We start from the raw sequence: 15,000 nt of genomic DNA on the forward strand, positions 1-15,000 counted from the left end.
TGAGAGAAAGTGTTGCCGGTCCCTTTCCATGCTGTCTCGCAATGTGTGAGAAAGCGTGGGAAGCCCCCTTTATTTTTATCAAAAAAACATTTCCTGTTATCATCGGGGTTGGTGTCTTGTCCTTTCCCCAATGAGAAAAATGAGAGAGAGAGAGAGAGATAAAAAATATTAAAAAAAGAAAGAAAGAGGGTGACGACGACAACGACGATCATGATAATGACAATGGCATTAATGAAGATATCGACAGTGATCACACTGAAACTAACATCTATTTATTGTGTTTCACAGGCAATGCAATGTATAATAATAATAATCATCATCATCATATTTATATAGCGCTGGATCTTGTGCAGAGACAAATCAAAGCGCTTTCGCACCAGTCGTTCACACGCATGCATAACTCTAATACTGTAGAAACTAAAGACAAGGAAGGGCAGGCAAGGGAGGCTATTTTGGGAAGAGGTGGGTTTTAAGGAAGGCTTGAAAGAGCTGAGTGTGGAGACTTGACGAAGCGAAAAAGGAAGTTCATTCCAATCGCAAGGTCCAGAAACAGAGAAAGAACGGCGGCCAATAGTCGAGTGTTTGAATCTGGGTATGCGTAAACAGAGTGGATCCGAGGCTGATCGTAGTGAGCGAGATGGAGTGTAGAGGTGAAGGCAGCCGCAGAGATAGGAAGGGGCAGTTTTGTGAATGCATCTATAACATAGAGTGCTGATCTTGTACTTTATTCGGTGTGAGACAGGGAGCCAGTGGAGATGTTGCAAAAGAGGAGTGATGTGCTCAGATCTTTTCTTTCTGAGGACGAGTCGGGCAGCACAACATCGGAATCAATAGCAAACATCAAAGCTTAAGGCAATGTGTATAACTCAAAACAGAAATATCTACGAAGACCCGACCCGAATCTTTCCCAAGGGATGTAGGGAAAAGCATCGGAATAATTTACATTTCTACATTTATGTGACAGGAAAAGGTGTTTCACAATGTTTTGCCCTGGCGTAGGCAGCATGAAAACGGGGACCAAAATATTTCTTGTGATGCAAACTTTTCTGTCACATTTACATAGAATGCTCTTTCATTTTACACTTTTTCAGATGTATATGCTCATCTGTTTATATTTGCATCCGTTCGCATGCAACGTTGCACAGAAAATAGCTTCTCAGTTTTAAAGAAGACACTCGGAACGTGAAAATATTTTTTTTTCAAGAAAATGTGAAAGAAGGAAAACAAATCAATCAGCCAACCAGACAGACGAAAGAAAAACCTTACACACACTCACACACACGCACGCACGCACGCACGCACACACACACACACACACACACACACACACACACACACACACACACACATTTTTGAAACCGATACTGCACCATCACTGTCTGTGTCTTCACTAATGTCACTGACCTATCGTCTCCTTGTTTCTCTTTTCGTTTCTTTTTCTCTCTCTCTCTCTCTCTCTCTCTCTCTCTCTCGCTCTCATTTTTCTCCAACATTTTTGTTGGAAAAAGACAAGAGACCAACCCTGACAAAGGAAATGCTTTTGATAAAGATTAAAAAAAAGGGGGGGGTGGGGGGACTCCTCCTCGCGCTTTCTCACACATTGCGAGAAAGCTTGTGGGCGCAACCCCACGCTTTCGTGCGATTGAGAGTAAGCATGGGAGGGCAGCGACCACGCTTTCTCGCATCCCCACGCTTTCTCGTAAAGTGAGAGAAAGAGCGTGAGGGAGCCCACGTGCATTCTCTCGAAGTGAGAGAAATCGTGGGATTGCGAGAAAGCGTGGGCTAAACAGGGTAACTCGACTTAATTTCTCAAATGTCTCTGTTAGCTTCTGATCGTGATTTACACCCCTGTCCTTCATATCCGACACTGGCGACAGGCGGATGAGGTGGTGACAGAGTGTGTGGCCAGGAAGGAGTGGTGTGCCTGAGGTAATCCAGATTCCTCGTTAAGTCCGGTACCCAGACTGATGCATCTCAGGTCACTCAGTTTGCGTGTCTACCGTAGATGATGATGATGATGATGATGTTGATAATGATGGCGATGATGATGGTGCTGGCGGTGGCGGTGGTGGCGGTGGTGGTGGTGTGAGGTGAGGTGATCAGTGTCAGTTCGTTTGTCCCTGTTTTCGGACGGTTGCATTAGTTCGGTGTCAATTTTGAGTGAGATGATGATGATGTCAGATCGGTGGTCGTGGAGTGATGGCCTATAGAGGTAACGCGTCCGCCTAGGAAGCGAGAGAATCTGAGCGCACTGGTTCGAATCACAGCTCAGCCGCCGATCACTAGACCTTGAGTGGTGGTCTGGACGCTAGTCATTCGGATGAGACGAAAAACTGAGGTCCCGTGTGCAGTATGCACTTAGCGCTTGTAAAAGAACCCACGGCAACAAAAGGGGTGTTCCTGGCAAAATTCTGTAGAAAAATCTACTTCGATAGGGAAAACAAATAAAATTGCACGCAGGAAAAAAATACAAAAAATGGGTGGCGCTGTAGTATAGCGACGCGCTCTCCCTGAGGAGAGCAACCCGAGTTCCACACAGAGAAATCTGTTGTGATAAAAAGAAATATAAATACAAATACAAGTGTTCGTTTGTTCAGTTTTGAGGGATAGAGTGTCACTGGTCATGATCCGGTTTGGAAATTTATAGGGGAATCAGCACACGCGAGAGTACAAGGGGCGTACCCCCGCCACCCCCGCCCTCCTTGTCACCTCCCCCCCACCCCCCACCCCCACCTCTGCCCCCAAACTTCTACACACACACACACACACACACACACACACACACACACACACACACACACACACACACACACACACACACACACACACATACTGTGCTAAAAACAAAACAAAAAAAAACGTTGCAGTTCGTTTGTGACATTGGGATCACTTGCTTGTGGGCCAGCCATTGATCATCTCAATGACCGCTGAAGACTGGGCATGCAGAGGCATCCACACGACGGATCCTGTTTACCTCCACCCCTCATATCCGACACAGGCGACAGGGTTGAAGAGGCGGTGACTGAGTATGGCCGGGAGGAACTCGTGTTCGTGAGGAAATCCAGATTTCTTCATTACGTCCGGCTGGCCCAGATGTACCCTTTCCAGTGTCACTCGGTTTGTGTGGCAGCAATTGTTACGAGGCTGCTGGTGGTGGTGGTGGTGGTGATGGTTGTGGTGGTGGTTGTGGTGGTGGTGGTGGTGATGGCTGTGACACTGAAATGGCCCCATTTGCGGTCGGCTGGACTGTAGTATAAGTAACATGATTTGATTCGATGTCGTGTGATCCGTGGGTTGGAAATATCTGGGTTGTGTCCAGTTTCGCGACGTTTGAATTAGGTAGGAGGAATTGATTTAAACAAAATTTTATTCAGTAAATATGTCACACATGTACAGATAGACAGCGGAGCAACAACAAGCTAATAGCTTATATCGTGCTCAGGAATGTGATTAAATACATTTGTTTCGTTTGACGGCTGGTGGACGCTACACAATTGCAATTATGTTAAAATACACATTTTCCAACTGCATATAAGCGACAGTCATTGCAGACATACATTGTTTCCCCCCTTTTTTTTCCTTCTTTTTTTTTCCCCTTCCTTTTTCCTTGAGCCGCCGTGGAGATTAATATATTTAAAGAATTTACAATGAATATAAACATCATTTTTAAGATACGTTGTTCACACAACAGAAAGCAGAAAAAGGTAAGAAAAACAAGTTAGTGAATAAGATAAGAAATGAGAGAAGAAAAGGAAAAAGAAAAAAAAGAGAAGAAGAAACAAGAAAAAATATACACATGGAGAGGGAAAATTGAATCTGGATATTGTCGGATTGGTCGTTGTTTAGGGTTCTCTCTGTGTGTGTCTCTGTCTCTGTCTATCTGTCTGTCTGTCTCTCTCTCTCTGTCTCTCTCTCGCTCGCTCGCTAGCTCTCTTTTTCTTCTAACAATGAGAGGTATATAGTGATTTTCTGTTGGTTTAAACAGTACTTTATTTGGAACATGTCACAATACAACACAGATATCGATGAACAGGATAACAAGAAAATCTTATATAAAGTCCTGTCCTGATACATGTACATACTGAATATGTGACGGATGTCATCATAACTAGAAGTTAAGACGTGAACATACATGAGTTTTGAACAAAACTAAGCTGAGATATAAATAAAGTGAAGAAAATGAATAATAAACGTGTGGTGGAGGAAGAAGTCAACAGAGAGAGAACGAGAAGTATCAACGTTGGGGCACAAGCACAGCAAGACTTCAACTCGACCGACAAACGAAGCGGCGAAAGCCAACCGTCCCGCGGAGAAAAAAAAAAAGCACGCCATCATGTATTCATATCATGAGCTGGCAAGTGAAAAGGCAGCACTCTTTCAGGTACATGCACTTACATATATGCATACAGATTTTCTGTTTATACTGTTAGATTTTTTTTTAAAGTGAAAATCAATCACTACTCACACGCATACACATACAAACGCACATACACACATTCGCAGACTCACACAAACACGCACACAACGCACATGCGCACGCGCGCGCACAAACTTGCACGCGCTCTCGCACACTCACGCACACGACGCTCACTTAATCACACGTGTAATGTCTCTTATCGTCAAAGGAGGATGAACTAAAAAATGAAAGAACAAATTCACACACACACACACACACACACACACACACACACACACACACACACACACGCACACACACACACACACACGTAATCACGCTGTATAAATCTGAATCTCAACCACAATCTCTGCTTACACTTTTTTTTTCATCTCTGCCAACATCTAAAATCATTTGACATATTTTCTGTGCACTCTTTCGATGAAAACCTCGCAAAATTCAATATCTTTGAGCCACCTAACAGAGTGGATTTGGTTTTTACATCAAAAGAACTTGATATAGCATCAGTTGAAGTACATTTTAATGAAACCAGGAAACGTAAACTTTTTTATTTTCTTTATTTTCTTTTTCGTCAAAGAGTATTGAGAGGGAGGCTTTAAAATTATGATAACCCACCCCATCTTTTATGGTATTTGGTAAAACTGGTAAATTTCCTGTGTTTGTCTCCATAAGAACCTGAATGCTAGCGTTTTGGTTTAGGCTCGTAACAAATCCATGCGTAGTTCTTTTCATTGAAATTTTGCTTATTGATAGGGAAAAGATTTTTGTTTCTTGTTAATGACAAAATACTTGTTAAGGTTTACTTGTGTTCGATCAAATGGGCTTACAGTTTTTGACATAACTCTTTTTTTTTTCTTTTTTGTTTTTTGTTTTGTTTTATGGTGTGTGTGTGTGTGTGTGTGTGTGTGTGTGTGTGTGTGTGTGTGTGTGTGTGTGTGTGTGCAAAAGATGAATGTATGTAACGTTATAATGTCCCCTGGAATCACATGCAATAAACATCTTGCCTTACCTTACCTTGCCTTGCCTTGCCTTGCCTTTTGAGACAAAGGAATCTAGCCCTTTCGGTCTCCGGTCTGGGGAATGTCCGAGAACTGGCCGATAGATTACACTTTGGTTAATCTGTTTCTTCAGCAGAAGATTTCCATCAGAGCAGTGTAATGTTGTGTTCGCATTGTCAAGTCAAGTCAACTGTATTACTTCCAAAGAGAAATTCACACGTGGCTGTGTTGCTTATGCTCAAAATACAGAAATATAAAATGCGTGTATATACGTCCACGCACATATTTTGTACATCTATGTTGCTTCCCATACGCGTCGTATCGTTTGAAACGCGCGCGCACAGACACAGACACACACACACACACACACACACACACACACACACACACACACACACACACACACACACACACACACACACACACACACACACACACACACACACACACACACACACACACACACACACACACACACACACACACACCACAATAGGGCACAACCACCTGTTCAACATGTGAGCTAAAGTTCTGTCGAGTTAAGCTTATTATTAAGACCAGTACAACGAAATCTGAATATACATACGCACGCACGCACGCACGTACGCACGCACACATGTACACACATTTTCGGCCCCATCCATCCTCTCACATACACTGGCAAACACGGACTCTCCATACAACTCCGGATACATGCTTGTCCAGCAGCTCCAGTGACCTGGGAAAGAAGCTGTACTTCTTCCGTGCCAAAATATCGGTACTGTCTGCCAGATGGGAGGGTCTTAACTCACTCAGTACGGCCAGTCCTCTCTTCTCCTCTACACAGACCCCTCGGATGTCCAGTGGGTGTCTGAATGACCCAACCTTTAGCTTCGTCGTCAGAATTGTGGTATTCTTTGTCAACATTCACGTCTTCAGTATAAGAGCCTTCCGCTTGCAATATTTTGATGATGGTAATTGGGGTGAAACGCTGTTAACGTCGTCTCTTTCGCCGTTCGTATGGAAAGAGTTAAAGTATTCCGCAAGAACATGGCTTTCATGACTCTCATCACTCGTAGTCACTCTTGCTTTTCGCATCACTCGCTCTTCATACATTTTACTCAAACACACTGGCCTATCACCCACGATCTTATCTCTCACAGTCACGATTCTGTTCAGAGCACCCTTGTATTGCATTAAACACTCGGTCACCCATACCAACGATTGATAAACATCCCATTCAACATTTGTCGCTTCTTTCAGAATGGATTTAAAAAGCTTGGCTGTAAACGAAGCACGCCGTCTCATGCCCGCTGAATCTTTGCTCTCTGTCCGGACCTTGGAAATGCTTTCGCGATGTTTCACGTCGTGGATCATATCGCTTCAGTCCTTCGGGTCGGGGGAGACAAGCAGAATGGAGTCTGACAAATGGATACACGGTGTGCATCATCGCGTCTGAGGTAAACACCACACCCTATCTAGTTCACCAGCCAGACAGAACATTTACGGGTCTTTCGCTTCTTGAGTGTTATCATTCAATACCTTCAGTACTTCTATGTTTCGGTATTTTAACTCACTCAGTACGGCCAGTCCTCTCTTCTCCTCTACACAGACCCCTCGGATGTCCAGTGGGTGTCTGAATGACCCAACCTTTAGCTTCCGTCGTCAGAATTGTGGTATTCTTTGTCAACATTCACCTCTTCAGTATAAGAGCCTTCCGCTTGCAATATTTTGATGATGGTAACTGGGGTGAAACGCTGTTAACGTCGTCTCTTTCGCCGTTCGTATGGAGAGAGTTAAGCTAGCTTGTGTATTATTTCCTGAGCCTTTTTTCCTGGTATGTATAAATCCATTTATGAAAGTACTCAAAATGAATTTGGGAATCGGTAATTGACAAAATGTCGGATATTTTGATTTTCGTCAGTTTTGCCACGCTAATTCTATATACCAGCAGACTTGGAAATTTTTCGTATGTCCTGGTTGTCACAAGTAAGCGACCACCAAGTAAATTTCAAGTTTTTGTTGATCGCGACAGAAAACAAAATGTTCAGATAATGGTACTCATGTTCACACGTCAAAAATGTTATAAACTACCTTTGAAGAATTATTTGAAAACTCCGGAATTTCCCCCCACTACATTTGGCTCTTGACAGCATGTATGAAAAAAAAGAAAAACTGTCGTATATACAGAAAGACTGATAAATATATCGTGACTTAAAATGAGTTGTCTGGGGGTTTTTTTCAATAAAACCACGCTGCACGCAGTAGCAGAGCGTCTGACTCAATATCATAAACTGAAGTTTCCAGATGATATGATTTTCATGGCTGGCAAGTTATCGTTATGCATCTGGCTTACAAGCGCTTTGCTATTGGATTGTTGACTGTGAGATGATGTAAGGGGGGGGGGTGATTGATTGCCAAGTGGGTGGTGTGTAGGTGCATTTGGACGTCAAGTTGCTTCCTTGATTGTGACTGACACGTTCCTGATAATAAAAGTTGGTATCTTTTTTTTTTTTTAATTGGTGCGTGCGTATGCATGTGTATGCGTGTATGTATGTGTGCGTGCGTAAACGCATGTGTATGTGTGTGTTTCTGTGCGTGCGCTTAAGTGCAAGTGTCGTTTTGAGTGCGCGCGCTTGTGTCTGTGAGTGCGCGCGCATGCGCGTGTGTATGAGTGTGGAGGCAGATTTTCCTTTGCCTCAGGCACTTCAGCCACGCTAGTCAGCAGTGTATGACGGATCGCGGAATGTCTGTTGCAAACACAGAAGTATATCTCCATGGTATCCAGGAAACGACACCGGTAACAGACACATCCATGTACAGAAATAATGAGCAGCAATAGACTTTATACTGTATACATCAGGTAACCCATTAAGAGGTTTAAAACTGAATTCAGTTACGCGAACTCGCATCAACTGAGTGAGTGACGCGAGCTGTGAAAAAAGCGACCGATGCCCAGACGAGTTAGACACGAATTGATTTGTCCTAGATATAGCTAGCACGCACACTCACACCATGATTCTGTGGTGGCGCCCTCCCGTTGGGTAGAATTACGTCCTTTCTGGGTTTTTCCCCTGTCTTACCCTGCCCCCACCCACCCCTCGTTCTTCCTTCCACTCCCACTCCCATCCCCCTGACAGCAGAGCAGCCGGACTCTCCATTTGGGTGTTATGACGACGGAAAGGGTGGCTGCGGGAGGTGGTCGGGGTGGTGGTGGTGGTGGCGGCAGCGGAAGAGGAGGAGTTACCCACCTTTCTTTGACACGCGAAACTTTTGGAGACGGATAGATAAGATATAGGACCTCATCCACTGCTCTAAAAATAGATGGATAGCTCATTGGCCCTGGAAAGCTGAAGCCAACTGGACGCCATACTGGCACTCGTATCCAGCTGTCAGTCCTGTTGAGAAGTCGTCTGCTAACGGGTAGTAGTTTCTGAACTATAACCGTGTATCTCCGATTAAATCTTGTCATGCATGCCCCACGACATACAAAATGCTGTGTCTTGATCGTTATCTGGCAGGAACGAAGCGCTTTGAAACCGGCTTGTGTGGTCGTTCATTTCAGGTTGTTGTTTTTTGTTTTGTTTTGTTTCTGTTTTTTTGTTAATAGAAAGGTGGTTAGCGCAGGAAGGCCGGCGTTTTGTGCCTTTGTGTTGAGTCACTTGATATGCAACACTTTCTATTAGTTGCGCTTCCTGAGCAGCTAATTTCAGCCACTAATTTCCTTCTAATTCATTCTACGTTTGCTCTATCCATTGCTTCAAAGAGAGAGAGAGAGAGAGAGTGTGTGTGTGTGTGTGTGTGTGTGTGTGTGTGTGTGTGTGTGTGTGTGTGTGTGTGTTCTAATGTTCTTTAATCTTATTTTTGTTATATCTATTTATTCCTTATATTTCTTTTTCATTTTTATTCATTTCATATTATCTTCTTTTTTTATCAGCGCATTGGGTCATTCGAAGATCAGGCATGTGTGGATCTGTCTGCGTTCTCGGACACCTCTTTGAAACCGACACTATGTATGTGTGTGTGTGTTTGTGTGTGCGTGTATATATACATACATATATATATATATATATATATATGGGCTTCAAAGAAGGCATGCGCTAGCCACCTTTTTGTTTGTTCAATGGCACTCATCACGTTCATGGCAGAAGGGGAACAGGAAGGTGTCCTTTCCACTCTTTTCTTGGCTGCGCCATGCGACATCGTGCAGAGGGATCCAGATGGTTGGCTGATAAAGGGTTTTCCCACGGGGACATGGGAAAGGTGTTTTTTTTTAAGGAAGATAAAAATTAAAAATTATCTATAAAAAAAAATAATAACCCACCTCTCGAGAAGAGAGAAGGAAGTGGGCGAACTCCTTTAAATGGAGTTACCACTCGTGAAATGTTACGATTGTGGGGTTTTTTCTCCTTTTTTGTCTTTTTCTTTTCTTTTCTCGCTTTTTTTGTGTGTGTGTTAAAGATTTACTATTGACGAGACTTCGGTAGACTCTGCGAACTTCCGGTCTCACCCCACCCTTACCACCTTGTCCTCCGCCCGCCCGCCCTCCTCTCTCTCTCTCTCTCTCTCTCTCTCTCTCTCTCTCTATCTATCTATCTATCTATCTATCTGTCTGTCTATCTGTCTATCTCACTCTCTCGATCATGTTTCTGTTTCTCTCTCTTGATTTATGCAGAGGGAGTTTCTCAACTGCAAGGGCAGTTTACCCATGTATTCTTGCATTACATTTCTTGACAAATCAGATTTCTTTGTGTGAAGTTCGGGCTGCTCTTCCCTGGGAGAGCGCATCGCCACCGTACAGCGCCACTCAGCCTAACGACTGTCAACGTTTCGCCAGACAACAGTACTATGAACCAGTTGACCTCATTGCGTTCACCACAGAAATGGGAAGGTGTCCTTTCCACTTTTTTTTTTATTCCAAGCTGTTCCGCGCGACATCGTGCTCCGAGATCCAGACGGTTCGGTGACAAAGAGTTTTCCCACGGGAGATGAGAAAGTTTTGGAAAGAAAAACTCAGTAGGAGAACAGGGTACGGTGGGGATCGGGGGGGGGGGGGGGGGGGGGGGGAACTTCTAACGTGGAATTACCACTTCGTGAAATGTTGAAAGTGTGTGTGTGTGTGTGTGTGTGTGTGTGTGTGTGTGTGTGTGTGTGTGTGTTTCATTGCTTTTTTTGTTGTTGTTTTGCTTTGTCCTGTTTGTTTGTTCAAGATTTACAACTGCTGAGACCACGGTAAACAAATGTGAAACTTCCCATCTCCACCAAACCCTCTCCCCACCCCTGCCCGTCCCCAGTGCCCTTCAGCTGCCCTCTCCCCGCCCTCCTTTATATTTCTCTATCGCTCTCTACATGTCCCTATCCTGCCCTCTCCCCGCCCTCCTTTATATTTCTCTGTCGCTCTCTACATGTCCCTATCCTGCCCTCTCCCCGTCCTCCTTTATATTTCTCTATCGCTCTCTACATGTCCCTATCCTGCCCTCTCCCCGCCCTCCTTTACAGTTCTCTGTCGCTCTCTACATGTCCCTATCCTGCCCTCTCCCCGCCCTCCTTTACAGTTCTCTGTCGCTCTCTACATGTCCCTATCCTGCCCTCTCCCCGTCCTCCTTTACAGTTCTCTATCGCTCTCTACATGTCCCTATCCTGCCCTCTCCCCGCCCTCCTTTATACTTCTCTATCGCTCTCTACATGTCCCTATCCTGCCCTCTCCCCGCCCTCCTTTATATTTCTCTATCGCTCTCTACATGTCCCTATCCTGCCCTCTCCCCGTCCTCCTTTATATTTCTCTGTCGCTCTCTACATGTCCCTATCCTGCCCTCTCCCCGCCCTCCTTTACAGTTCTCTATCGCTCTCTACATGTCCCTATCCTGCCCTCTCCCCGCCCTCCTTTATACTTCTCTGTCGCTCTCTACATGTCCCTATCCTGCCCTCTCCCCGTCCTCCTTTATATTTCTCTGTCGCTCTCTGCATGTCCCTATCCTGCCCTCTCCACGCCTCCTTTATATTTCTCTATCGCTCCCTATTCTGCCCTCTCCCCGCCCTCCTTTATACTTCTCTATCGCTCTCTACATGTCCCTATCCTGCCCTCTCCCCGTCCTCCTTTATATTTCTCTGTCGCTCTCTACATGTCCCTATCCTGCCCTCTCCCCGTCCTCCTTTATATTTCTCTGTCGCTCTCTACATGTCCCTATCCTGCCCTCTCCCCGCCCTCCTTTATACTTCTCTATCGCTCTCTACATGTCCCTATCCTGCCCTCTCCGCGCCCTCCTTTACAGTTCTCTATCGCTTGAAAAATTGCAGAATTTCTGCTTCTGCATATTGCCATATATGCGCTGAAAGGTTGGTAAATATAATTGTTATGAACTGATAAAAGCATAACACGTCTGGTTCGATACTGGAAACTTAAGTTCCAGATGATATGATTTACATGTTGGACAAAGTTTCCGTTTTGTATCTGGCAGCACGTGCGGGCTCGCATGTGTGTGTGTGTGTGTGTGTGTGTGTGTGTGTGTGTGTGTGTGTGTGTGTGTGTGTGTGTGTGCATGTGTGCGTGTGTGTGTGCATGTGTGTGTGTGTGCGTGCGTGCGTGCGTGTGTGTGTGTGTGTGTGTGTGTGTGTGTGTGTGTGTGAAGCATTCCTTTTCTGTTCGTTTTTCCCCACCACTTTAGCCTAGCTAGTCAGGCAGATCATGTCCTTTCTAGGGATTTCCACTTTTTTAATCCTCCACCCCATCCCCATCCACCACTCTCAGTAACAGAACGTGCGCGAATGCGTGTCTGAACACACTATCGAACACGATGATCAACAGAGCAGTCAAACTCTTCATCAGGTTGTAGGGGAGATGGAGAGGAGGGGGGGAGGTGTGGGAGGTGCGGCGATGAGGAGGGCTTAGGTGTGTGGGGGGGGGGGGGTGAGAAGAGTTCACACCTTTCTTTGACAGGCGAAACTTGCTGTGGATGGAGTACCTATGCTGCAAAATGGAGAATGAATATGTATATATATATAGAGAGAGAGAGAGAGAGGGGGGAGGGAGGGAGAGAGGGGAGACACAGAGAGAGAGAGAGAGGAGAGACAAAGAGACAGATAGAGAGAGAGAGAGGAGAGACACAGAGAGACAGAGGAGAGAGACAGAGACAGATAGAGAGACAGACAGAGAGAGAGAGAGAGAGAGAGAGAGAGAGGACCGTATCACGATCACCACAATACAACGAAGGTCTGCTATCCACTTCTTCCTCGCTACACCGCGACATCGTGCAACGGGATCTAGATGGTACGATGATAAAGGGTTTTCGCACAAGTTTTGAATTTTGAAAAAAAAAAAAAAATGTGTAGGAAGTGGTGGTTGTGGAGGAGACTCCTAACTTGGAAATACCACTTTTGAAATGTTAAGATTGTGTGTCTGTTTTCTTAAGTTTAAAATTTGCTGCTGATGAGACTTTGGTAAACTTTGTGAACTTGCTGGCCTTCCCCACCATCACTCCCACCCCCCCCCACCACTCCTTCCTTGTTCCCCCTCCCCCCCCCCCCCCCCCCCCCCGCCTGTCCTCTTTCCACTACCCCCTTTGTCTTTCTCTGTCACTCTGACAATCAGTCTCTCTCTGTCTCTGTCTCTCTCTTTCTCTTTCTTTCTTCATATTACTTTCTCTTTGTCCCATCTTTTCTCTCTCTGTCTCTGTCTCTCTCTTTCTCTTTCTTTCTTCATATTACTTTCTCTTTGTCCCATCTTTTCTCTCTCTGTCTCTGTCTCTCTCTTTCTCTTTCTTTCTTCATATTACTTTCTCTTTGTCCCATTTTCTCTCTCTCTCTCTCTCTCTCTCTCTCTCTCTCTCTCTCTCTCTCTCTCTCTCTCATACCATTTGTTGTTTGTTTGTTCTGTATATAATGATTTACGGACAAAATTTCTTCAAGACTGTTTGAACATGTCTCTTAGTTCACTTCTCCGATCAAACAACAAGCAGAGAAATGTCCATGTATCAAAATTTATTTTCCATGCGATCAAAAGGAGAAATCATATACTCAGACCTAATTAAGTAGAATTAATGTCAAGTCCATGAATATTATGATATTGTGTCATCTATTCAAGTGTTATAATACCCCTTCCCATGCCCACCCCCAGTCCCCTGGTTTTGAATTGTGGTCCATGGCCAAAGTTTATTAAAACAATTTCGTTCGTTCGTTCGTTCTCTCTCTCTCTCTCTCTCTCTCTCTCTCTCTCTCTCTCTCTCTCTCTCACACACACACACACACACACACACACACACCTCACCGCCCAAGTTTAATGAAGGGAAATTTACAACTCCCAGTTCCTTGTAGGAATCGAACCCCGGACCCCTCGCCTTCTAGGAACTCTGGCACTGTACGAGTTCACGTCTTGCTGGCTGACTGTCAACGTTTCGCCTATGCCATGTGCACCAGACAAAAGTACCATGGACTAGTTGACCTCATCGCGTTCACCACAGAAATGGGAAAGTGTCCTTTCCACTTTTTTTTTTTTTTTATTCCAAGCTGTTCCGCGCGACATCGTGCTCCGAGATCCAGACGGTTCGGTAACAAAGAGTTTTCCCACGGGAGATGAGAAAGTTTTGAAAGAAAAACTCAGTAGGAGAAGAAGGTACGGGGGTGGTGGGGCTTCTTACATCGAATTACCGCGTGGTGAAATGTTGAAATTGTGGAGGGGTTTTGTTGTTTTTTTTAAGTTAAGATTTACGACTGTTGAGATCACGGTAAACTCTGTGAACTTCCCGTCTCCCCCAGAATGCCTCCCTCCCTCACCCCTTCCCACCGCCCGCCCTCTCACTCCCTCTCTGACTTTCTCTATCATCATCTGTGTACTGTGCATTCACATGCACACACACACACACACACACACACACACACACACACACACACACAAAGCGAGAGAGTTTGGTATACAATTTCAAGTTCCTTATGAAACTATAAAAAAAAAGAATGTGCGAAGGTCGTTTGTCACGGCGAGGACAGTAAATATGTATATTGTTGTACTACTTTTCTTGTTGCAGCAGATTTCATGATGTGAAGCTCGTTCTGCTCTCCAATGGGGGAGAGCTTTGCACGCCGCCATTCAATGCCACTTGTCAATCATTTTGTTCGTTCTGTATGGATGTTTGCTTTCCCTGCAGTATGTGTATTTCCCCCACATAATCACTGTTGTCGTTCATTCTTTAATGCACGCTAAATTCTGCACATGGGAGATTTATCATCTCATCCGAACAAAATAGCCCGAATACCTCCACACCTGTCTACAGAAGGCTGAATACAAATTTTGGTACTTGCGAGAATCGAACCCACAATGCTTGCTTCCTACTCAGGCGCTGTGCCAGCAGGCCACAACTCTACAGATACGCACACATGAGTTTTCGTAAATCTTTGTATTTCATTTCATGCCCTTCAAGAAATGTTAACATATCAACGTCTGTGTTGTCTGTAAGTTTGTTTGATCATTTGTTTTGTTGACTATTTTCCCTATTGATCTTTCTGTGTGATCGACAGAAAACGTCAATCAGGTTCGACACATTTGTTCAGACACAAGCCCCACAACGAATATCTTGGCATAAGAAACTTTTTTTTTTAAGAAAGAAAAAATAAATG

This window comes from Babylonia areolata, chromosome 1 (assembly GCF_041734735.1).
Source record: "Babylonia areolata isolate BAREFJ2019XMU chromosome 1, ASM4173473v1, whole genome shotgun sequence".
Taxonomy (NCBI): Eukaryota; Metazoa; Mollusca; class Gastropoda; order Neogastropoda; family Buccinidae; genus Babylonia; species Babylonia areolata.